This window comes from Pteropus medius, unplaced genomic scaffold (assembly GCF_902729225.1).
Source record: "Pteropus medius unplaced genomic scaffold, Ma_sr-lr_union100, whole genome shotgun sequence".
NCBI classification, from domain to species: Eukaryota; Metazoa; Chordata; class Mammalia; order Chiroptera; family Pteropodidae; genus Pteropus; species Pteropus medius.
In genome coordinates, this window is record NW_024356249.1 from 20172974 (window position 1) to 20198000 (window position 25027).

Here is a 25027-nt window from a genome sequence, read left to right on the forward strand (position 1 = left end):
CTTTAACTGTAAATGAATTAAATGCTGTAATCAAAAGATGTAAGGTAGCTGAATGGAGATGAAAACTAGGTCCATACATATGCTGCCTAAAAGAGATCAACTTCAGATCAAAAGATGCACACAAACTGAAAAGAAGGGGATGGAAAAAGGTATTTCGTGCAAAAGGAAATAAAAAATCTTGGATGGCAATACTTATATCAGACAAAATAGACCTTAAAAGGGGGCTATCATAAGAGAAAAAGAAAGACATTACATAATAATAAAAAGAATCAGTCCAACAAGAGGATAAAATCTTAATAAATATTTATGTACCCAATATAAGGCACCTAAATATATAAAGCAAATATTAACCAACATAAAAGGAGAGATCAATAATAATATAGTTATAGTAGGGGACTTTGACATCCTATTGATAACAATGGACAGATCTTCCAGACAGAAAATCAACAAAGAAACAGCAGCTTTAAATGACACACTACAACAGATAAATTTATTTGATTTTTTTAGAGCATTTCACTCCAAAGAATCAGAATATATATTCTCTTCGAGGGCACATGGAACGTTTCCCAAGATAGACCCCATGTTAGGCTGCAAAACAAGTCTCAATAAATTTAAGAAGACTGAAATCATATCAAATGTCTTCTTAGACCGCAATGTTATGAAACTAGATATCAATTACAAGTATAAAACTGAAAAACACACAAACACATGGAGGCCAAATAACATGCTGCTAAACAATGAATAGGTTAACAATGAGATGAAGGAAAAAATCAAAAGATACCATGAGACTAATGAAAATGAAAACACAAAAACTCAAAATCTATGGGACGCAGTAAATGCAGTTCTGAGAGTGAAAGTCATAACAATATAAGCCTACTCAAGAAACAAGAAAAATCTCAAATAAAGTCTAACTTCACACATAAAGGAACTAGAAAAAGAACAGCAAACAAAGCCCAAAGTGATTAGAAAGAAGAAAATAGTAAAGATCAGAGAAAAAATAAATAAAATAGAGTCTAATAAAATACAAAAGATTAGTAAAATCAAGAGCTGGTTCTTTGAAAAGATAAACAAAATTGATAAAACTTTAACCAGTCTTATCAAGAAAAAAAGAGAGGACTGAAATTAATAAAATCAGAAATGAAAAAGGAAGAATGACAAATGACTCCACAGAAATACAAAGGAACATGAGAAAATAGTACAAACAATTGTTTGCCAATAATCTGGACAATCTAGAAGAAATGGATACATTTCTAGGAATGTACAATCTCCCAAAATTGAGTCAAGAAGAAATAAAAAAATCTGAACTGACCGATTACTACAAACAATATCAGATGAGTTACTAAAAAACTCCCAACAAACAAAATCCTGGACCAGATGGCTTCACAGATGAATTTTGCCAAACATTTAAAGAATAATTAACACTTATTGTTCTCAAACTATTCAAAACTTCAAGAGGAAGGAAGTCTCCCTAGTTCTTTTTTATGAGGCCATCATTACCCTGATTCCAAAGTCAGACAAAGACATTACAAACAAACAAAATAAGTCGATATCCTGTATAAATATAGATGCAAAAATCCTCAACAAAATACTAACAAACCAAATTCAGCAATACAATAGAAAGATCATACATAAAGTAAGATTAATTTCTAGGATGCAAGTTTGTTTCAATGTCCACAAATTAATTAATGTGATATACCACATTAACAAATTAAAAGGTAAAAATCATATGATTATATCAATAGATGTGGAAAAAACATTTGACAAAATCCAGCATCCATTTAAGATAAAAACCCTCAGGAAAGTAGAAATAGAGGGAACATACCTCAACATAATAAAGGCAATATATGACAGATCCACAGCTAAAATCATACTCCATGCGAAAAAGCCCACTTTTACCACCTTCATTCAACAATATTGGAAGTTTCAGCCATATTAATCAGACAAGAAAGAGAAATATAAGGCATTTAAATTGGAAAGGAAAAAGTAAAACTATCATTATTTGCAGGTGACATGATATTACATTTAGAGAACCCTAAAGATTTCACCAAAAGACTGTTAAAACTGATAAATAAATTTAGTAGTGGGGTACAAAATTAATATTCAGAAATTGGTTTTATTTTTATATACCAACAACAAACTATCAGGAAGAGAAATTTAAAAAAACAATCTCATTTACAATTTCATCAAAAAAAAAAACAAACAAACCTAGAAATAAATTTAATCAAAGGGGTAAAAGGACTGTACTCAAAAAAATCACAAGTCATTAAAAAATAAATTGAAGAAGATACAGGTAGATAAAAGCATGTATCGTGTCCATGGATAGGAAGAACTAACATTGTTAGAATGTCCATACTACCCCAAAACAATCTACAGATTTAATGCAATCCTTATCAAGATATCAATGGCATTTTTCAGAGAACTAGAATAAGTAATCAAAAAAAATTATTTGAAACCATAAAAGACCCCTAATAACCATGGCAATATTGAAAAAACGAAATAAGTTGGAGGTATCATACTACCTGATACCAAACTATACTACAAGACTATAATAATAAAAACTGCATGATACTAGCATAAAAATAGAAACATAGATCAATGGACCAGAGTAGAGATCCCAGAAATAAATCCATGCTTATATGGTCATCAAATCTATGCCAAAGGAGGCAAAAATATACAATGGGGTAAAGATGGTCTATTCAATAAATGGTGCTAGGAAAACCAGACAGATACATACAAAGAGCCATCTTATTACAACATATACAAGAATAAACTCAAAATATTTTAGACTTAAATGTAAGACCTGAAATCATAAAACTAGAAGAAAACATAGGCAGTAAACTCTCTGACACTGCTCTTAATCATATATATATTTTTTCCTACTATATCTCCTCGGGCAAAAGAAATAAAAGAAAAAATAAACAAATGGGAGTACTTCAAACTAAAAATTTTTTTGCAAAGCAAACAAAACCATCAACAAAATAAAAATACTACCTACTGAATGGAAGAAGATATTTACCTATGATACATCTGATAAGAGATTAATATCCACAATTTATAAAGAACTCATACAACTCAACACCAAAAAAAAAAAAATCAAATTGAAAAATGAGCAGAGGACCTAAATAAACATTTCTCCAAAGAGGGCATACAGATGGCCAAAAGACATATGCAAAAATGCTCAATATCATTAATCATCAGAAAAATGCAAATTACAATCATAACGAGATATTATGTCATACCTGTCAGAATGGCTATCAACAAGTGCAGGCAAGAATGCAGAGAAAAGGGAAACTTTGTGCACTTTTGCTGGATTGCAAATTGGTATAACCACTATGGAAAACAGTTTGGAGGTTCCTCAAAGATTAAAAATAGTACTACCTTATGACTTAACAATTATACTTCTAGATATTTATTTAAAGAAAACCAAAACAGTCTTTGGGATCTTACAATCTGCAGTCAAGTCATGGGCTTCATGTCCCCAAAGCCCCAGGCTTTGTCCAGATGCTCAAGGAGGGAGAGAAGCAGTTTTTAACATTAGAAGAAGCAGTGTACAGGAACATACCAGTTTGCAAGGAGCTTGCCCAAGTGACTCATACAGAGTATGGACCAAATGGAATGAACAAAATGGTTATCAAACACCTGGAGAAGTTGTTTGTGATGAATGATGTAGTGACTATTTTAAGAGAGCTAGAAGTACAGCATCCTGCTGCAAAAATAATCGCAATGGTCTCTCACATGCAGGAGTAGAGGTTGGAGATGGCACAAACTTTGTCCTTATGTTTGCTGGAGCTCTTCTGGAATTAGCTGGAGAACTTGTCAGAATTGGTCTGTCAGTTTCAGAGGTCATAGAAGGTTATGAAATAGCCTACAGAAAAGCCCATGAGATTCTTCCTGATTTGGTATGCTGTTCCGCAAAAAATCTTCGAGATGTGGATGAAGTGTCATCTCTACTTCATACCTCCATAATGAGTAAACAGTAGGGTAATACTGGCCAAACTTATTGCTCAAGCATGTGAATCAATTTTTCTTGATTCTAGCATTTCCATGTTGATAATATCAGAGTTTATAAGATTCTGGGCTCTAATATTTATTTCTCTTCAGTATTACATGGCATGGTTTTTAAGAAGGAAACTAAAAGATGATGTAACATCTGTCAAAGATACAAAAACAGCAGTGTACTCTTGTCCTTTTGATGGCATGATAACAAACACTAAGAGGATGATATTGATGAAGACTGCTGAAGAATTGATGAATTTTAGTAAAGGAGAAGAAAATCTTATGGATGCACAAGTCAAAGCTATTGTTGATATCGGTGCAAATGTCATCATTAATAAGTGGCTAAGTGGCAGACATAGCTCTTCATTATGCAAACAAATACAATATTATGTTGGTGAGGTTGAACTCAAAATGAGATCTCAGAAGGCTATGTAAAACAGTTGGTGCTACAGCTCTTCCTAGATTTACTCCTCCTGTGCTTGAAGAAATGGGACATTGCAACAGTGTTTACCTCAGAATTTGGAGAAACACAGGTGATTGTTTTCAAGCATGATAAGGAAGATGAGGCCATTTCCACCATAGTGCTTCGAGGTTCTACAGACAATCTGATGGATGATACAGAAAGGGCAGTAGATGATGGTGTTAATACTTTCAAAGTTCTCACAAGGGATAAACGTCTTATACCTGGAGGTGGAACAACAGAAATTGAGTTGGCCAAACAGGTCACAGCATATGGAGAGACATGTCCTGGACTGGAACTTTATGCCATTAAGAAATTTGCCAAGGCATTTGAAACTATTCTCTGGGCACTGGCAGGGAACTCTGGGGTTAAGGCCAATAAGTAATCTCTAAACTTTATGTAGTACATCAAGAAAGAGATAAAAATGTTGGATTAAATATTGAGATATGGAGGCTAAAGTTCCTGCTGTAAAGGACATGTTAGAGGCTGGTATTCTAGATATTTACCTAGAAAAATATCAGGCTATCAACCTGGCCACTAATGCTGACTTCACTGTACTTAGAGTGGATCAGATCATCATGGCAAAACCAGCCAGTGGACCCAAACTTCCAAGTGGGAAGAAAGACCGGGATGATTACCAAAATGATTGAATGATTTATTTTTTACTGTAGGCAAAGGCTGTAGGTATAGTAGTATTCTAGGAATTGCCTGATTTTTTCCTATTCTTAAATTAAGAAGTGTTTTGTGTTTATAACCTTGAGCGTTTGATACAATAAATGTGTTGTTACAAAAAAACCCCCACCAGAACTAATTTGAAAATATATATGCACCCCTATGCTAACTGCAGTATTGTTTATAATAACCAATATATGAAAACAACATAAGTGCCTATCAATAGACAACTGGATAAAGAAATTGTGATACACACACACACACACACACACACTGGAATATTACTCAGACATGAAAAATGAAACCTTACCATTTGTAAAAATGTGGATGGTATTATGCTAAGTGAAATAAGTCAGACAGAGAAAAACATACTACATGATTATGCTAAGTGAAATAAGTCAGACAGAGAAAAACATTACTACATGATTTCACTTATATATGGACTCTCAAAAACAAAATAAACAAAGAAACAAAAGGAAAACAGAATCATAGATGTAGAGAACAAACTGGTCATTGCCAAAAGAGAGGGGAGTTTGAAGTTGGATAAAAAAGGCGAAGGGATTAAGAAGTACAAATTGGTAGTTAAAAATAGTCATGAGATGTGAAGTACAACATAGAGAATATAATCAATAACATTGTAATTGGTATGTATAGTGCCAGATGGGCATTAGACTAACTGGAGGAATCACTTCGTAAATTATATAAATGTCTAATCTTATTCTATACAACTGAAACTCATATAAAATAATAAGGAACATCAAGTCTAATTGAAAAATTAAAATTGAAAACTAATTAACTAAATAAATAAATGTATACACACACAAAAGAAAATAGCTTATCAGTATATCTGAAATTCAATATTTCCTGTCAAATATGGCCAAAGGTGTCAAATCTTCTGAAGGACAAGAAATAATGCATATTGTGTAGGAAGTTATCAATATTAAAAATATTGAAAAAATTTTTTTAAGTTTTTTTCTGATTTTCTCCTACTAATTCATAATTTTTACATTATCCTAAATTTTATTTGAATATCTAATAGGTTCTTAAATAATTTGATATCTGACTTTGTCATATTATCCTACTCTTATTATCTTTTCTCTTCTTTTTTTAATTTATTTAAAATTCAAGTAAATAAATGGTGAGTTTTTTTACTGTCATATTTTAATGTCATCATCACAAGTTTTAACTATTATTAAATTATAGCATACTTTAATAATTTAGAGACCAACCCCTTCATTGATCTTTCTTTCTGAATATTTCATTAAATTAACATGCATTTCTGAATAATTATAGAATAAAAAATTTAGAGTGGATTATAATTATAAATACATTTTGGGAAAATTGATATGTTTATCATATTTATTTTTTCTACTCAGAAATATGGGAAGAGCTCTTAATTGTTTTGTGGCATTTCTATGCTTTGTAATTGAGTCTCTTGATTTTCTTAAACACATACAGATGTGTACACACTTTATAACCCTCTAAGTGCATCTTTAAATGCTTAGTTTTGTTTATTATTTTTACCATAATCACCTTTCACTTACATTTTAATGGGTGGCATAATGAAATGCTTTTGATTGAAATGTATGTATGAGAGTGTGTGTGTGCAAGTGTGTGTAAAATGCTAATTTATAGAGCATCAGGTTTATTATTCCTTATAGGTGTAGTTGATAATTCACAACCTCACAATTTCTCAAAGACACAGATTCCTCTGGATAAAGCTCAATAGCTTTAGAGAGTTGATATAGCTGTGGCCACTGTTTAAAGTGTTCTGTAAGATCCATGAAAACTGAAAATAGCATAAGATATATTTGGAGGAGACAAGAGAAGAACTCACTGAAAGGAAATGGAAATATCAGAGCAATATGAATTTGCCAGGAACTGGCAAGGACCTTGAAAGTTTGAGATGTTATCACAAGACAGGAGACATCTGAGAGAACGGAGAATGAAAGTGGTTTCTTCGCAATACATCCATGAATTTCTCAGTTATTTCTCATTGATTGTTTCTGTCTTTTCCCATTCCATTCCTTCTATTTGGATGCCTTTCTTCCTCCCTAATTAGAAAGTACGTCTATCTGTCATTCACCTTCTTTTACTGCTTGTGCACTCAGTGTGTCCAGTGGGTTCAAGGACTAATGCTGGTGATACCCTCAGTAAATAAGGAGCCTGTCCCTGCAGCTCTGCGTTCCTCATGGACTATGAGACCTTACTAATAAGTCTGAAGTTTCTTTAAATAGTGTCATGTTTTTCAAATTGCATTGTAGCTGCCTTGATATAGTAACAGAATAGTGTCAACGCTTCACTTGTAGTGATAATGTGCAGTAGTGTATGTGAGATTCAATTCTTAGCGTTTGATCTTTTTTTGAGAGGCATTTCTCCAACATCACAGGTTTAAATGTTTCTATTGATTTTCATGTCTAGATATATTGTGAACATATAACCTCCAGTTAGCCTAAAGCAGCTTTTCTGGTTTCTTAAGCAAAACAACAACCAGTTAGAAAGACTTAACGACAGCACTCTAAATGTACAAGACTGAGCTGTGAAAAATAATTGTATTTATATTGGAAATTGTCAACAGTTCAGTTTTCAGAATATATTATTATAATAAATGGCTTTTGGGAGGTCAGGTAAGCTTATATTAACTTGAAATTCCTTGAAATGATCTGTGAAGACCAATACTACACACACACACACACACACACACACATGTGTATTATACTATTCATATATATATTCATAATTGCACTATCTGTTAAATCCGTTGTTTGCCTCTTTGGGTCCACTCTTCACCTTACCCTATCTAATCCTGTGCAGAGTGTATATTCCTTCAGTGGACTCTCTTACCCTTTAGCTTTTGGCTATGTTCAACCGATACGAAAAATGTGTGGGAGATCGAAGAACAAGAGGAGAGTGAGGTTGGAGTATCTTCCCCTAAATCCCTCCCTGTTGATTGGTGTTGAAGATGGTGCCCTTTCACAAATGTCTTATTCCTGTCAGATAACTTTTTCTATGGGGCAGTTTCTCTAGGCTCTAGGCACTGCTCACTGCTTTTTCTCTAAAGTCCACTAATTCGTGGCTCTCAAGATTACTAGCCCAAAGTAAGAACTATAGCATTTCTTATTTTTCTTAAACATGGACCTCATTATTTAGCTGTTCTCAAATTGCTCATTTTAGTGCCCCATACATTTGTTTTATGCCAGGGTTCTAACTGATAGACAGGTTGATGTTTCCCCGAATTTTTTAAAATTTTAATTTCTGTTAATGGGGACTTTTTTTCAATGCTGATAATATATGTTAAAAAGTGATTTTTAATAATTTGACATCTCTGTACCATTATTATTATAGTTCTTAATTATTTAAGAAATATTTTATGATTTTCTACTCTATGCCAGATATTGTCTTAGACACTTAAAATACAAGATGTCCCATGAAATTGTAACATAATAGTCCCCCCTTTATCTGCGGAGATAAGTTCTAAGACCCCCCCTATTGGATGTCTGAAACAGAAGATAGTATGGAACCCTACACATATTATTTCTTTAAATTCATACATATCTTTTCACTTAAAGGAAGCATGTTAAGCCTTCTATTTGGCATATCCAAATTGCCTATATCACAACTTTTGCACTTTGAGGCCATTATTAAGTAAAACAAGAGTTACTTGAAAACTGTGATACCTTGACAATCGATCTGCTAACCAAGACTGCTACTAAGCGACTAATGTATGGGGGGTGTATATAGCATGGAAACACCAAAGGGATGATTCATATCCTAGGTGGGACAGAGAAAAATGGCATGAGATTTCATCACGAAACTCAAAATGGTGCATAATTTAAAACTTGTAGATTGTTTATTTCTAAAACATTTCATTTAATATTTTTAGATGCAGTTGGCCACAGATAATGGAAACCATGGAAAGTGAAACCACAGATAAGGAAGACTACTGTATATGAAACATTATCAGTGGTGATAAATGCAAATATAAATTATCTTGTTTATGATGTGGCTGTGATTTAAAAAGGTCGTGTCAGTGGGTGTTCCAAACATTCACCAAAGATGAGACATTCATATTCTTTGGAATTATAATAATCTTTTCTTTAATATTGCTAGAAGTTACTGTATAACTTTATATTGGTATGTTATACTGGTATATTTGTTCATAAATCTTAGAAAAAATATTTAAAAATTATAAAAGTTAACAAATTTTCTCATAAAATGTTTACAAAAATATGAAAGCACACTTAAGTCACTAACTTTCCAGAAAAGCATTAGTCTTTTTTTTTTAGAAATGGAGTTTCAAACACCTTTTGAAATTTGAATTCCAGTTGCAAGGAATCATCAAACTGCCTAAAAAGATTTTTTTTTCTGTCATTGACACAGAGGAGCTGTATAAAAATCCTAGCTTTTAAGTGGAAAAAGTAATTTCTTTTGCAATTGCAACAAAAAGAATAAAATATCTAGGAAGAAATTTAACAAAACATGTGAAGGACCTATATGATGAAAAGTATAAGGCCCTAATAAAAGAAATTGAAGAGGATACAAAGAAATGGAAAGATAGTCCATGTTCTTGGATTAGAAGAATCAACACAGTTAAAATGACCTTATTAAAGCATTATACAGATTTAATGCAATCCCCATCAAAATCCCATTGGCATTTTTTAAAGAAATGGAATAACAATTCATCAGACTTGTCTGGAAGCACAAAAGACCCCGAAATGCCAAAGCCACCTTGAGAAAAAAGAATGAGGTTGGAGGCATCACTCTGCCTGACTTCAAATTATACTACAAAGCGATAATAATCAAAACAGCATGGTATTGTCAAAACAAAAAACAAAAAACAGACATACACACCAGTGGAACAAAATTGAGAGCCCAGAAGTAAACCCATGTTTATATGGGCAAATAATTTTTGACAAAAGAGCACAAAACATATAGTGGAGTATGAAAAGCCTCTACAATAAATGGTGCTGGGAAAACTGGAAGGCCACCTGCAAAAGAATGAAACTAGACTGTTGTCTATCACCACACACCAAAATTAACTGAAAATGGATTAAGGACTAGAATATAACACCTGAAACAATAAAATGCATAGAAGAAAACATAGGAACTAAATTGAAGGACCTTGGACTTACCTTGGACTTAAAGAGGATTTTATGAATCTGACCTCAAAGGCAAGGGAAGTAAAATCAAAAATAAGTAAATGTGACTACATCAAACTAAAAAGAAAATGTCAACAGGGTAAAAAGACAACCATCTGAATGGGAGAAGATATTTGCAAGCAACGCCTCCAGTAAGGGCGTAATATCCAAAATATACAAAGAATTCATACAACTCAATAACAACAATGACAACAAAAAACCACAAATAGTCCAATCAAAAACTGGGCAGAGGACCTGAACAGACACTTCCCCCAAGAAGACATAGAAATAACCAACAAACATATGAAAGGATGCTCAACATCGCTAGCTGTTAGGAAAATGCAAATCAAAACTTCAATGAGGTATGATCTCTCACCTGTAAGAATGGCTATTATAAACAAGACAAGTAATAACAAGTGTTTGAGAGGTTGTGGGGGAAAAGGAACCCTCATACACTGCTGGTGGGACTACAAATTGGTACAGCTACTATGGAAAACAGTATGGAGGTTCCTCAAAAAACTAAGAATTGATCTACCATGTGATCCAGCAATGTCTCTACTGAGTATTTACCCCAAAGACTTGAAAACCCATATATGAAAAGATATTTGCACGCTAATGTCATAGTAGCATTATTCACAGTGGCCAGGACGTGGAAGCAACCTAACTGTCCTACAATAGGCTAAAGAAGCTGTGGTATATATATATATATACAATGGAATATTACTCAGCCTTAAAAAGAGATGAAATACTGCCATTTGCAACAACGCGGATGGACTTTGAGATAATCATACTAATCAAAATAAACCAGGCAGAAAAATTTGAAAGCCACAGATATCACTTATATGTGGGATATAAACCTAAAAGCAACAAACAAGCAGGGCAAACAAACAGCAACCCATGGACATGGACAATAGACTAGTAGTTACCAGAGGGTAAGGGAGGAGGGGGACAGGGAGAGGGTAGATAGGCGGGGTAAAGGGGTCAATTATATATATATATATATATAAATATATACACACACACACACGTGTGTGTGTGTGTGTGTGTGTGTGTGTGTGTGTGTGTGTATGCCGTACTGCTAAATTGCACACCCGAAACTTACTGGATTTTAACTTATGTCACCATAATAATACAAAAATTAAAAAATAAAAACATTCTTTGCAAAAAAAAACCCCAAATCCGAGCTTTTGACAGAATTTGCCTTTGTCGGTCATAGGCCTTAATGCATGTGAGTAGATTAGTTCACTATTGTGGGTCAATTTGATTCTGGGGTCAGATTATCACCATTCAAACTCCCACACATAATAGCTTGTGACCTAGTGCAAAATAATAATAGTATCTAACTTGTTAGATTATTTTAAAGCTTAGATGAGATAATATCTGTAAAATGATAAAAACAATATTGGAATATAATAAACATCACTGTATGTTAGTTATTTTTTCCTTAGTGCCACTAAAATTGTGGGAGCAAAGGCATCAAATATTTCTGAACCCATTAACACAATATCAAAACCACCATCCTCTGGGATGAAAGATTGTATTAACAGTGCTGTATATACTAGGAATACAGTATTATAATGCTAACTTTTCTAGCACTTTAGTTTTTCATTTTAGGCTAGCAGTGTTTAGACTTAATAAAATATTTCCTCCCTTCCTTTTTTCCTTCCTTCTTTCTTCAACCAGTTCTTCTGCTTCATAATTGCTACTGGTCCAGTTAGCCTATTATATGGGTATTTCGAATGTGTGTATAAATTTGAAACTGTATAAAAAAAAAATAGATATACTGAAAAGATTAATGAGGTATATCAACACAAACTAGTAATAAGGATGTGTTTTGTTTATGTAGAATGCTATAGCTATATGCTAAGTATATTATAAATTTATATTACCATAATAAGGTATCACCTTAGCTATTAATCTAAGTTACAGAATATCATATGTATATTTATCTTCTTTCAAAGGGATCTAAGCTTATTTACATCTTCTGTACATAAAATAGTTTTAAGGACATTTTAATATTGGCCACTAATTTTATACTGTCAGAATGTCTTAATGTAATTACAAAGGAATGTAGCTATAGTCTAAACTTATTTAATCTACATACTCTCTGTTTGACCTTTCCTGTAGGAGCATATGAAAAAAAAGAAAATATCCATACTATTCTACAAAAGTCCCAGTATAAGGAAAAGGGCAAAAATAACAAAAAATTTTAGCAAGAAAATTTTTTGTGTACCAACAACTTGCCGTCAAAACAAATGGCATGAAAAAAGAGACAATCACAAAGCTAAACAAAAAGCTTTCCTGTTGCTCATGTTCTTAATCTCTTTAATAAAATAAATAAGGCATTTCAATGAAATAAATTATATCCAAGGAGCACAGTACCTTCTGTACGATGACTGTATTTACTTTCAAGTAATACTGCTTAGAGATAGTATGTACAAAAGTCAACATAATTATTTTCTTTATTTGACTGTAGTGTCTGGATCTTAGTCAAAGGACAAAGTGCAATTGGTTTGTTTTTCAAGTTATTTCTTATCTCAGTTGCATGTCAGAAAGATCATAATGTTACTGTTTTAATTTTGATTGTTAACATAAAATTGGAATCCAAAGTAAAGGAAATTGTGAAAATTAACTTGTTACAAGTATCAAAGAACAAAGCATGGGCATTATGATAATGTAATCATTGAGAATCTGAAATAAAATGTATTTTTAAAGACACAAAGTTAATGCTTTCCTTTGAAATCTCCATGTAAAAATTGAAAACACAACTTAAACAGAAGATAGACACAGGTAGCATATGAAAAATTACAACTTGGGAAATTAATAAAAATAGTATCTAAAACAGTATTAGTGAGATATAAGCTCATTCATTAACAGTCTGTACGATAATATATCACTGAAAATGTTGCATGAAGGGAAGTCTTTTCATAGGATTATGTACAGTATAATAGCAAGATACCGGAATTAAAATTCACTGAGAAGATACATCTTGCGAACTGAAGGGTAAGAAGATAATAATGGTAACATTAATAATAGTAAATAACAAGAATAAAGTGATTCACATAAATAGAATTTTCATCAGCAACCATTATTGTAATTATGTGAAAGATAAGCTAGTAGTCTACACTAAATAGCTAATCTTTATTGATTCATTGTTAATTTCTTTTTATTTTAAAGGCTTTAGAGCTGCTGTTAATAATAATGGGTATATGAGAAAAAGTTACACAGAGAAAGAACAGGAAAACAATGTACTGGATTGTGCAATGTACAGAATTTCTAAAGAATCTTTTAAAAATACATTTATATTCTATTGTTAAGGAAAAAGAAAAACATTCAAAAGATTTCTCCCTTTTTAAATGATTGCTGTGTAACTTATTCTAACAGTTTATGGGGGGTTCCATAAACAAAATGAAAAAATGCAGGGATCTCAGCTCTGACTCTTTAATCACACGAATTTGAGGGTTATTCTTCATCAATAACACCTGGAAGAAAAAGGTAGGCTATCAGCAGAATGACCCTACAGCAGCCCTAGGGGCAGTTTCACTGCCATCATCAAAGTTAGCACTAAGGATAAGGGAACCGTATCCAAGGTCCAGAAAATAGCAGGAGCAGGGGAGAAAATAAATTTCATGTTTAGCTCATGATTTCTGGCAACCAAGTCTTCTACATCAATAGCATTGCAAGAAGAAAAGTTGCAAAGAGATGGTCTTTCTTTTACCTGCAACTGATACAAAATTGACAAGAAGAATTTAACTAGGCTCTAAAATTATAAAGTATATCGATTACAGAGGAGAAAAATATTTCATTTCTCTGAGCAATTAGTTTTTTAGCTAAAATCTGGATGGATTATTTAATCAATTAAATGCTTTATTACTGATCCTTAGCTATTTGTTAATTACTATATTTGAAAAGTCTTTAGAAGATTTAAACTATTTTCTTTTATCTCATTCTCCACACATTCCTCCCTGTCACTCTCTTTTCAGAAAAACCTGGGCTCTGTAATAAAAGAACAGTACTCAGTGTTGTAAAGTTTTAGCAGCCAAAATATCAATTTGAACCTGAGAGTTGGTTAGTTCTATGCATTCATTCAGTTATAGAATTTCTGATTTCTATCATTAAATACAAGACCCACAGGACCATTTCTCATCTCCTTTCCCTTTATTCCAGGAATATACCTGCCACATCTCAAGTCAACTATAGAGTTTCACATTCCCACCTTTATCCATTTTCAATTTATCTTTATCTAGAACTTATACGCATCTTACTCCCAGTCCTTCATAAACTTTCTTCTGTCTCTAGTGAACCACATTTTAGAGCTGAAAATTCATGTCATATCATTAAAATTTTCTCTCAAGTTTTCAGTTTATCATCAAAAACATAATTTCTCCAGAAATCAGCATACCATTCATAACTGTCTTCACTGGTAATATATCTTCCTGGTCTTGTAGTCTCATGGGTTAAGAAAGGAGAATCGTCGTTGTCCTTGGCTGACACTGTAGTTTCTAGATAATTGTTCAGTCACCTTGGAGCCAGCTCATTGCTCCTTTAAAGTTCATTAAAACTTCTCCTGTCACCTTTTTCTCTTCCTTGTCACCAACCTTCCAGTTCCTTCCCCAAGACTTTCCTTGGTGACTTCAACATATTCTCTATAACTTTATCTACTTGTTCGTTAAGTATTTCTTTTTTTTTTAATGTTAGTATTTTGTTTATGTTACATTGAAATAACTATTTAAAAAATGTTCTTATTTTCCAGCTTAATTGAGGTATAACTAACAAATAAAATTGTCAGACTTTTAAAGTGTACGTTATGATCTCATATATACATATAGATTATAAAAGCATTTCCCCATCTAGTTAATTAACACATCCATCACCTCACGTAGTTCTTCTTCTTTTTTCTTTTTTTTTTTTCTTGGTGAGAACATTTAAGCTTCACTCTCCCAACAAACCTTAAATATACAATAGTGTTTTCAACTCTAGTCACCATGCTGTATATCAGATCTTCAAACTTCATTCATCTTACAGCTAAAAGTTTGTATCCTCTTTTGAGGCCAGTTTTTCCAAGGCCAATTCTGAAAGAATGTGGGGTTTAAGCTAAAGAAAAGAGAATTCAGAATATAACAAGAGGCCACACTAAAAAATAAGGGTTATACAAGGATTCCAATTTATCATTACTCTACTTCAAACATTCACTCCAGTCATCTGGTCAACCAGTTTTCCTAATGATCCACTATGTAATCTATTAATTTAAAGGGAAATTGAATACATTATGTTTATCTACTTCAATAGACATGTGCACTGGATACAAAAACAGCACAATGAAAAGTAGGACCTACGTCTGCCTGAAGAAATGTCACGGGCATCAAGGAAGATTTAGCAGAGAAGACTTAGCGGAGAATAACAAGGAGAATATCAAACAGTAAAAGGAAGGAAGATATTTCAAAAACAGCAAACAAGTAGTTCAAATTTTATGACCAGATGAATAGACCAACATGAATGAAATATAGGCACATATGAGGAAGTAGCAGGAGGCGAATGACAAGATGTACGCCATTTCCTGCCATATTCTTTCCTTTGACTTGACTATGATCAGATATGATCATCTCATGTTGATTCTAAAATCTTTCAACAGTGGCCAAAGTTAGATCCATATTTTGAAAACATTAGGAGTAGGTGAATTACAACAGAAGAAGGGCAGTCTCCTGAATTTGAAGTTACATTATATTTTTATTTATTTTTTTTTATTTTCTTAATCTCTTTAATCTTTGTTCTCTGGGAACTGGTTCTAACCCTTGTCTTCTCTTTCCTGACCTAACAATAGTCTCTTTTCTGGTTTCCTGACTCTGGTTTTTTCCTTCTCCAAGTTATTATTTCTATTAATTCCTAAAGTTACAAACTTAATCATGTCACTCCTTAAATTTTTTAATGGCTACCTACTATAGGATAAAGTGCAAGCTCTTTAGCTTCACAAAAGGAACTATTGGTGATATGGTCCTGGCATTCAGTCTCAGACTCATCTCTTATCACTTGTAGTTTTATTCCATATGCTTTAAAATACCTGAAGTTTTCCAAATAGAGCATGCTCTTCCATGCTCCTGCACTTTTACAGGTGCTGTTCTTTCCATGTGGTATACCCTCCTCATCTTATGTGGTGATAAGGCAAACTCCTATTCAGTCTTCAAAACCTGGACCAGGTGGTTACATTTTTGTGACATAATCCTCATACTGTATTAATGTATAGAATATGTATATTAACAGAAGATATTTATAGAATCTCAGTTCCATTTCTGTGTTTTATGTATGCAATTACATAACTGATTTTCATACTTTATTATGATTATTTCTTAATGTCTGCTTCTCCTATTAGATCGTTATCTTCTTTTTTTAAAAAAAAATATTTTTTTTATTTTTCAATTAGAGCCGACATTCAGTATTATATTTGTTTCAGGTCTACAACACAGTGATTAGACATTTATATAACTTACAAAATGCTCACCCCAATAAGTCTAGTACCCACCTGACATCATACATAGTTGTTACAATATTATTGACTATATTCTCTGTATTGTACTTTACATCCTCATGACTGTTTCTTTAATATTATATTTTTAGTTTTTTCAATTATAGTTAACATATGGTATTATATTAGTTTCAGGTGTACAATACAGTTTGTATAACTTACATTTGTATAACTTACAAAATGATCACCCTGAAAAATCCAGTACACATCTGACACCATACCTAGTTATTACAATACTACTGACTATATTCCCTATGCTAAATTCTACATTCCCATGACTATTTTGTAATATTAATTCGTAACTCTTCATCCTCTCCCCGTTCTTCCATCCCCCTACCCATTAATGCAGTAACCATCAAAATGCTCTCTGTATCTAAGAGCATGTTTTTGTTTGTTCAATTATCCTTTTCTTTAGATAACACATATAAGTGAAATCATATAATTGTCATTCTCTCTTTGACTTACTTTACTCAACAAAACACCCTTTAGCTCCAATCATGTTGTTGCAAATGGCAAGTGGATTTTATTCTTTTTATGCCTGAGTAATATTCCATTGTATATTTGTACCACCTCTTCTTTAACCATTCTTCCGTTAGTGGAAACACAGGTTGCCTCCATATCTTGGCTATTGTAAATAGTGCTACAATAAACATAAATGCACATGGTCCTTTGAAGTAGTATTTTGAATTTCTTTGGACCAATACTCAAAAGTATGATTACTGAGTCCTCCTTTGTCTCTTCTTATAGTTTTTGTTTTAAAGTCTATTTTGTCTGGGTTTAGCATTGCAACCCCAACTTTCGTTTGTTTCCATTTTCATGAAATGTCTTTTCCCATTTATTTACTTCCAGTTCATGTATATCTTTTGATCTGAAACAAATCTCTTGCAGGCAGCAAATGTAAGACTGTTTTCATTATCTATTCAGCTACCCTACGTCTTTTAATTGGAACAGTTAATCCATTTACATTTAAACTAATTGTTACTATTTTATTATATATATATATATATATATATAATAAATATGTAACATATAATAAATCCATATAATAAAATAGCAACAATTAGTTTACATATTATATATATGTAAATATATACATTTTTTCTTTTTCTTCTTAAAGAAGTCCTTTTAACATTTCTTGTAAAATTGGTTCAGTGATAAAAAACTCCTTAACTTTTTCTTCTCTGGAAAGCTCTTTATGTGTCCTTCTACCCTAAAAGCCTTGCTGAGTAGAGTAATCTTGGTTGTAGGTCCTTGCTTTTTTATCACTTTAGGTATTTTGTGCCAAGGCCTTCTGGCCTGCAAAGTTTCTGTTGAGAAATCAGCTGACAGTTCTATGAGAGCTTCCTTGTAGGTAACTAACTGCTTTTCTCTTCATTTGCTCTTTGTCTTTAAACTTTGGCATTTTAATTATGACGTGTCTTGGTGTGAGCCTCTTTGGATTCATCTTGTTTGGGACTCTGTGTCCTTCCTGGCTTGTATGTCTATTTGCCATGCTAGGGATGTTTTCAGTCATTATTTCTTCAAATAGGTTTTTGATCTTTTGCTCCCTCTTTTGTCCTTTTGGTACCCCTATTATGTTAATGCTGGCATGCTTGATGTTGTCCCAGAGACTCCTTAAATTATACTCACATTTTTGGATTTTAATTTTTTTTTTACTTTTCTAATTGGATGTTTTCTGCTGTCTTATCTTGCAAATCACTAATTCAGTCTTCTGCTTCCTCTAATCTGCTGTTGATTCCATCTAATTTAATATTCATTTCAGTTATTGTATTATTTATTTCTGACTGGTCTTCTTCATGGTTTCTATCTCCTTGTGTTAGTTTTCACTGGGCTCATTTACTCTTTCTCTAAGTTCATTGAGCATTCTTATAACCAGTGTTCTGAACTCTGCATCTGGTAGATTGTTTGTCTCCATTTATTAGTTCTTTTCAGGAGTTTTGTCCTGTTCTTTCATTTGGAACATGCTTCTTTGTCTCCTCATTTTGGCTGCCTCCTTGTATTTGTTTATATGTATTATGTCACACTGCTATGTCTCCTAGGCTTGATAGAGTGGTCTTATGTAGAAGATGTCCTGTGGGGTCCAGTGGCACAGTCTTCCCTGGTCACCTGAGCCAGGTGCTTTTGGTGTGCGTCCTTTGTGTGGGTTGTCTGTGCCCTCCTGTTGTAGTTGAGCCTTGATTACCGTTGGTACGTCTATGAGAGGGATTGACCCATAGGCTGATTGGCTGTGAGGACCTTTCATAACTACCGTGGAGGAGCTGCTGTGCAGGAGCTAACCCCACAGAGTAGGATTTGCTTTAGTGGGGTTCTAGTGCCTGCCAAGTCTACTCTTTGTAAATGTCATTTGTATAGGTAGTTGGGTGGTGCTCCGGTGTGGTCTTAAGTCAACAACCAAGGTCAGCCACTACCTGTGCCCTGCCCACAGCCACTTGGTATAAGCTGCAAAGTGATCTGAAGATGTTTGTCACTTGTCCTGGGCTTAGAGTTGCCTAGTAGAGGCTAAGTTGTGAACCTAGGCTGGCTTCTACTAGTGCCCACTTAATAAGGGGACCACTTAATAAGAGGTACAGGGTACTCTGAGATCAGATGCTTCTTATTTAGGGTTTATAAACCCTTGAGAGAGTTTAGGAAGTTCCACAGCATGAGCTAAGACAGGCTGTTTGTATGGAGTCCCGGAATCATCTTGGGTAGGCCCACAAGTTGAGTGAGGCCAGTTCTCAGGAAATTACCAGGGTGGGATAAAAGGTGTTAACCAGGTTGTTGGAGACTTAGACTTGGTGTCAGCCTATGCCTTCAGGCAAGGTGGGCTCAATAAAAGAAGAAAGGATTCTGCCAGCACTTATGTCTGGGAGAAAGCTGACCCTCCAGCCCTCATCCTTAAGCCAGACAACTCAATTCCTCCCCGTATGTCCCTGGTGCTTTTCATACTGCTGCTTCAGTGCTGAGCACAGAGCAACTGAGTCTGTCAGCCAGTTGGTTCATGTGTGGGCCCTTTAAGAGGAATTTCTGGGACTCCAGCAGCGATCCGTCTCACTCAGCCAACATCCTCTTTGGTTTTCATAGCCAGAAATTATGGGTACTTCTCTTCCTGGCACTAGGACCTTGGGATGAGGAGCCTTGTGTGGGTCAAGGATCTCTCGCACCTCATGGGGTCCTCTGAAGCTGAGATATCCCTCCTGATTCTTAACCATCTCGTGTGGTATGGGACCAGCTTGTTCCTTGTCTCCTCCCCTCCTATCAGTCTCAGTTGGCCTCTTCTGTGTATCCCTAGTTATAGGACTTCTGTTCAGCTAGTCTTCAGGCAATTCTCAGTGTGGTTGTTGTGTAGTTTAGTTGTAATTTTGATGTGGTCATGGGATAAGGTGAGCACAGTCTACCTATTCCTCCATCTTGTACCAAAATCCAGACTTTGAACTTTTGAAAAAAGATGCACATGTGCCTGTATGCATGTTTGTGTGTGTGTATCTTGGTTTAACACTGTGCTGGCATATAAAATACTTCTAAATAAAATATTGAAACAAGTTGAATTGTATTGGATAAAAGAGAGAAAATTGCTCTAAAGAGGCTGGAGAAGGCTTACATTGCAGAAAACTACCTCCTTGGAGAATATAGTCTGTCTCCTTTCATTAATTCCACAATTCCTCCTTATCTGAACTTCTACCATTTTATAATACTAATTAGCATTTTAAAAATAATCCATCAAGACACAGCACAACTCTATTATTTGATTCTTATTTATTTGAATACCAGTTACCACATATGATACAAATTTACTTTGGAACAACCTACTGTTACTGGAGTACTGTGTTTTAGTAGAGTGATTAATAGTGTTTAATGTAACGCAAATATATATATATGTATGTATATATATGTATGTGTGTATATATATATGTATATATATATACTATAAAGTGTATATATAAACTATAAAGTTTGCTATATATATATATATATACATATGTACATATATATAGTACATATGTATATATATATAGTAAACTTTATAGTTGAGAAAATTTATTAAGAATTGAACACATTAAAAATTTTAAGGTCCCTAAAAGGTAGCTATAGGTCCAGAAGTTACACTACATTTTCTTATACAGCTACCAAATCCTATTTCTATTTCTTCATTTAGAAGGAAATAGAGTCTAGATGTGTTGTGTCTCTTTCAGGGGAAGATATAAACTTGTTTAATTTGAAGAGCTAACTTTCATATTCTTCTGATAATTATTTATAACATGACTATGAAGCTAAATATAACCCCTCCCCTGAACACGCAAACATGTGTATTTGACTTGCCCAATATTGTCTTTCATTTCGTTGTTTTCCATTTTTATGCTACTCAGTGGTATTTACTGGAAGGGCCACTAACATTCATCTTAATTTCTTAATGATGTGTATGCTTGTATGTGTGTGTGTGTAAGTGTTTTGTGTATAAACACAAATGTTTTTCTATTTTTCTCTTTCTCAGTAACACATGCCTAAAATGTGTAGAATAAGTGAGAATATTTAAGGGCAGGAAAGGAAGCACACATAAAAAAGGAATTGGTGTATTATAAAAGTACAAATAGAAGAGTTTGAATATGTAGGAAAGAATGATAACTTTAATGGCGCATACAATTTTTGAAAGAATAAAGCTCTAAAATTTGGTTGTTCAGTCTATTGTTAATTAGATAATTTAAATATAAAAAATAATTGCTGAATTTAAATTATTCATTTATTTTATATCTGTTGTTGGTTTCCTATAATAGCAAAATGATCTTAGATAGTTGATTGCTCTACACTTTAGTTTGGGTGCTTTGTATAAAATATAATACAGTACAGGTGTCAATTCAAGAACTAAATAGCACATATTTCTGAAAAACCATAAATATATTAACGTTCTAGAAACAATGGCTCTGTAATTACTTTTTGCTGTGGAGTAAGGTTAGTCATTTATCCTTATAGAGTCCTAATACACAAAGTCAGATCTACCCCTGTGGTCCTTTTCCTTTTGTTGATGAATGCATTGTACAGGTACCTTGTATGGCCCCTATAGTATATAAGGTCATCCTATACTGTTAGCACAAATAGTGTGAACAATAGTTTATATGCCACTTAACTCCATGGGAGAAACAGTTAACCTTGGTGGAGAGGATAGATCAGTCATGTATAGTTATTAAGGTCTAGAAGGTTTTGCTATGCTCTACAATACTTTTGTACAGTCACAGAATACTTCTGTATAGGACTATTTTAGCAGGAAAGCAAAGGAAGGAGAAATCACCTTTGGAATTTTTACAAAATGTATACAATGAAATAGGTGATGGAAGTTTATCAAAGATCCATTTCATTAATGACACCTCCACTGCATAGGTGGCAAACATTTTCCCATTTAGAAATAGACTTCTTAAAAATATGTTAATGAATTAAGAATAAAAGCTGTGCAGATGTAAAATAAAAGTTTTTGAAAATTATCAACTTGCTAAAAAGAATTTGATCTTATCATTTTGTTTAAAGATTTCAGAATCATCTTATTATGTTTTAAGTGACTGCTTTTGCTATGAAATGAAGGGCTCTTATAAAATTTATTCTAGGTCATTATCAGACTTCATTTAAAATTAACTTTCAACCAATGCCCTTAGTTACCATGTATTTTTAATCTTGAGGATCATCTGATGATGATAGTCTCAAAAAAATCAGCTGAGAGTACCTAGAATCTTTAGTTCTCTCCTATTTTTAATGAAACCATAAGGAGATTTTATCTCTTTTTTTCTGGTGAGTAAAGATATGTAGAAAAACTATCATGAATTTATTTTTAATATTTAATGATACCATATTTCATGCTTTTTTGCTGAAATAAGTTAAAATGTTTTTATAACACTTCATAGGTACTGAAGGTGTCTAAAAAATATTATGAGTGGAAAAGCATGAGATAAGCAACATTTTTTTTAAAAAGGTCATTGTACAGAATAGTAGATGATTTAAAAACCTTTGTTTCTTATAGTCTCAATAAAAACAGTTGAGTTATGTTTTTCTTGTATTTCACTGAACTATTAAGAAAAAGTACATTTTATGACTTTTTGAAACAGTAAGGAAAAAATCAGTTTACCACCACTGTTGTTTAAATATCTTCTAACTGGCAAAATTAAACCATGTCTCTTAATTTATTTATTGCACTTGTAAAAAGATTAATGGGAATGTGATTCCTTGAGGCTTTTACATATAACTCCTTCACAAAGAACAAAATTATACAGTTTGGCAAATGAACTAAATTAGCTACATTTATTTAAATAATCACTATAGAGGAAACAATAAATCAACAACATTCTGTACAAAAAAAAGTGTTTACAGAGTGTCTTGTAATTTGTTTTATCAAGGACACAGACTTTTTGCTCTTAGCTAATCTTGCTTCTAACAGTCTATTATCACATCAACCATTAATGAGTATTTGCAATAGAAATTTAGCTGAGGCTTAGAAATAGAAAAGTAAGAATAACTTCCACCTTCATCACCAGCACAGTTACTCTGAAACACATTCTTCTAAAAAACATTTTATCAAAGGTTTCTAATAACTTCAGAAACAATCAAAATTAAATGGCAGAGCTTTGTTAAATCAGGAAAAGAGATGATTTGAATGGTCATAATCATGCAATTATCTCAGCCTCTCTATATTTCAAAGAACTCTGTCCGTATCTCAGTCTATATCAGAAGTAAGTGAGTAGGGGGAGCTCTAATGCTGAACCTGTGATATATTCATAAATCAAGACTTTCAGAGCCTGTCACAGGGACCATAATGAGGGTCATTATTCAGGCAGAGTGTCAAAACTACTATCAAAGGACCTTCTCAGAATTACAATCATTCTGTTTCTTGTTAAATAAGCAATGTGGTACACAAAAATGGCAAACAAGAAGCAGGTCAATTTGATACAGTGTGAGGGCACAGAGATCTCTAGAGTAATTTACCCTCTGGGAATTCTGATGGCTGGTGAGATGAATTATACACACCCTCAAAAAAGATTAATGGTAATAAAACCCCTTGAACAGTTTTACCAAAAAGCCTACAAATTGCTCATAAGCAACTTTAGAAACAAAGCTGAAAAAAATTATTTTTGTTGTTGTTAGATCTAAAACTCTTTGAAAAAATAGAAAATATGTCTTAGAAAATTGTCAGTTTTCATTGTACTAATAAAATACTATAAGTTTGATTAACTTATAGTTTGGGGTCATTAAAAAAAGTAAAATTTTTAAACCAAAAATTTCTATTTATTTTATCTTAACTGAATCACTACATCCGCAAACATTCTTACAGACTTATATATACACAGGCATAAACCCACATCTCTTTCATATGCACATAAAACCCAAAATAGTAAAGAAACAATTTCCTGAAGTTCTTATTTTTCTGGCAAACACAGCAGTATACAAAGTAGGCTTATAAATAATTTCATTCTTTATATATCAAAAAGAAAGAAACCAGTCTTTAGAATTATATGGTTATTATGTATGTAAGTACATCTTTCCTCGATTTTCAGGTGAAATTTGCATGCCCTTTTCTTTATATGCCCTAATTAGTAAATGCTTCAAAATATAGCAGACAAGCATGTCATCAATTAGAGCTAACATAAAAATATAAAAGTCTATGTGGACGAGAGTCTGGAGAAATTTTCATATACTTGTTGAGGATAAAAATTCATACAATTTCGTAAAGGATAATTTGACAATGTGAATACAGTATCATAAATATATTAATTTAAATTTGAATCCAAAGTTCCACTTGTAGAAAATTATCTGAAGGACATAATTATGTACATCAATAACAACCAGAACAGCCTTTATATCTCAAAATAAAAGTTTGACGAAACCAGTTACATTTGATAAAAATAAAGAAATGCTATATATTCATTGAAAAGATGTAGAAAAATGCATACGATTATGAGAAAATGTTCATTAAACATTGCTAAGCAAATAGAGAAATTTGAAAATACGACAAGGCATTGGATGTTAACTTTTATATACAGTTGATCCTCAAATAATGCGAGGGTTAGGGGCACCAACTGGCCCTCCGTCGTAGTTGAATAAAAATATAATTTTTGTTTCTCTCAAAACTTCACTACAGTAGGCCCTTCACATCCACAGAATCAACCACACATGGATGGAAAATAGTTTTTTGATCTGTAGTTGGGAAACCACGAATGAAAATGTGAAAATACTGTTTCAGGTCTGAAGTTGGGTTGAATCTTCAGATATGAAACTTGTGACTTT

The 25027-nt window shown here is 33.0% G+C and overlaps 1 pseudogene; it reads left to right on the top strand.

Moving 5' to 3' along the window:
- Positions 1–3474: 3474 nt before the first annotated feature.
- On the top strand, positions 3475–5106 carry LOC120601069 (T-complex protein 1 subunit theta-like; annotated as a pseudogene).
- The last annotated feature ends 19921 nt before the right edge of the window (positions 5107–25027 follow it).